Source organism: Hippocampus comes, unplaced genomic scaffold, assembly GCF_001891065.2.
Source record: "Hippocampus comes isolate QL1 unplaced genomic scaffold, H_comes_QL1_v1.1 scaffold1601, whole genome shotgun sequence".
Taxonomy (NCBI): Eukaryota; Metazoa; Chordata; class Actinopteri; order Syngnathiformes; family Syngnathidae; genus Hippocampus; species Hippocampus comes.
Window position 1 is genome coordinate 15,477 of NW_017804817.1, and position 2,498 is coordinate 17,974.

Consider the following 2,498-nt stretch of genomic DNA (forward strand, 5'->3'; position numbering starts at 1 on the left):
GGCCCCGCGGCTGCGGCAGATGTTGGTCAGCTAATCGATCGACAGAGCGGCACGGCCTTGCGGGAGAGATGGAGACCTCTCATGCTTCCTCTCCTCCTCCGCGCATGGATGAAGTACCCCGAAGATCAAAGAGGGGGCAGGAACTTTTGAAAAAACGCCGTCGCGCGGCATCGACGCCAACTTCCAAAGGTTCGGCGGGTGACGATGAACATCCGCTGACTCGGGTCAGCAAGTCGACCGAGTCACCGAGCCGAACCCGAGTACAGCAAGTTGGATGCGAAAAGCATGATTTCGTTTCGCCAAAACGCCCATTCACCAAAAGAGCGGCACACACGTAGAATTAATCGATACCAAAAAACAAAGAAAAAAAAAAACGAATGATGCTGCTGTACTAGCTTAAGCACTTAGCTTGCAAGCTAACTATTCAGCGCCGCCAAGCTGAAAAAAGGCCGTTCTTGCCGGAGACGTCGAAGGCATTTGAGGGCCCACGCCGTAGTCTCAACGCCGGCTAAAGTGTTCGTCCCGTGGCTTCTAAAAAACCGACTGAGATGAAAAAATTGCAGGTCATGACTCGCTCGCATCGCGCAGCTTCCTCACACAGCTTCTTCACACACTCTTGTTGACAGAGGCGCGAGTCACGTGACACACGCCTTCGCGAAATGTACTCTGGGAAATGAAGTGCGGAAAAGCAGGCCGACAAGGAAATCAAATGAGGTGCCCCAATTTTATTGCATTGCTTTGTTTTGTTTTTTTAATAATTATGTTCAAACTGCATGGAATTGAGTGCAACAATTGATGCACGAGAGAACATATGAATCGACACCTGCTTTTTCCCCCTTGTTACAAAAACACAAACAGTCCATGGCAATTGATCACGCTATAAGGCCAGGTGAAATGAAGGGTTTTCTTTTTGTTACAATGCACCGCATTGCTCTTGAAATCTGGCGGTTTATTTGCTGCTCGCAGTGAGTTCATTGAAAAAAAAAAATGGTGGCGCGAAAAGGCCAGAATGATCACCGGCACCGAAGACTTTGTTTTGAAAGAGTAAACTACTGTAGTCTGTGCAAATATAGTGAATATTTAGAGCATTTCCACATTGCTATTAGGATTATTTATCTCAATCATTTCTCATGCAATGACCCTGTCGCACTCCGGATATTTGTGGACGATATTTACAAACATGAAGCCAAGTCAGTATTGCGATACGGTGGACGATAGTACTTGTGCCTGCATTCGTGGCCATGTATCAGAAGGCAACGAGAAAACAATTAGCTCTGTCGTCGCTAAAATCAAGTCATATCATATCACTCCATGAAATAATTCCTGACCGCGAACATTTCGACATCATTACGCCAACTGTCCCGGAGCTGACCTGAAGGCTTTGTATTGATACATTTTGTTTCATCACTCTGACAGAATGCAATTTCGGTGTCGAAGGGTATTGCCGCGTGCGAGGAAGCAGGTTTGCTGTTTTCCAGCGCTTCGAGCCATATGTGAGACTGACTTTCTTAACGCTTGAATTGGACTGGCGAAAGCCAGCGTAGCGGATTAGGGGGCAAAACAATGTCTGCCACACACAACAACATCAAATATTTACAAGTACTTGTGAAGCAATAGTTAGAGAATAAGTAAATAAAAATCCAATGTGGAGGGGCGGGGGGGATTTGGAGCACTTAAAAGACATAAATACATTAAAAAGCCTTCTCTGAAACTTAAAATGTAAAATTAAGTTTCACACCGACAAAAATCATCTTGTTTTCAAAACACTCTTAATTATAGCAGAGGCTTAGGGGCAACCCTTAGTGGCCTGAAGAGAGCCTATTGTGCGTTTGATGAACCCGTTGCAGCTCTCTCTCTTTTGTACTTTTTTTTTTTTTAAACACCCAGAAGTCTCACCGTTGATGTTGCTCTTTCCATCCCTCTTCAATTGTGGTCGTGTTCTGGTGGCAAGGTGCTGTCCAGTGTAAGCAAGGTCAGAATGGGTCTTTTTTTTTTTTTTTGTTGGAAGGTCAGAATAAATAGTCCCCCTCCTTGTTTGCTTCTTGTCCTTCCTTCAGCTACGTGGCAAACTGTTGATAAAACGCCAGTTTGACCCTCTCGATGTGATGGCACAGCTTGATGGCCGGCCCCAACTTCAGGTCCATGCACTCCTGCACCGTCGGCAGATTGAGCAGGAGAAGAGCCTGTCCGTCGATCTCCTACGGGCACGAAGTCGGAGCGTTGTTACGGCAGATCGGATTTACCCCGAGGCGCTTGTGCGCGCGCGTTTCCCTGTCTATCTCTTACTTGGTCCATGAAAATGCGCGCGAGAGGCGCGCAGTCGGTCGTCCTGATGAAACGAACCACATCGGTCACACTCCACTCCAGGGGGCTGGTGTCCAAGCGCAACTTTTGAGGAGGTTCTGCCTTTGACGTCTGCGGAAGAAGATCAATCGGAGACACGTTGTAATCCGAAAACTCCCGCTTAAATGTTCATCTCACAATTATTATGTTATGAT

General features: G+C 46.7%; 1 long non-coding RNA gene across 1 annotated transcript; it reads right to left on the reverse strand.

Annotated features, from left to right (window-relative positions):
- Positions 1-1,864: 1,864 nt before the first annotated feature.
- Positions 1,865-2,428, reverse strand: LOC109513336 (uncharacterized). The gene is made up of 2 exons (XR_002167727.1): positions 2,287-2,428; positions 1,865-2,198 (listed from the first exon to the last, which is right to left on the reverse strand). It is a non-coding gene; the product is annotated as an uncharacterized LOC109513336 (long non-coding RNA).
- Between the last annotated feature and the right edge of the window lie 70 nt (positions 2,429-2,498).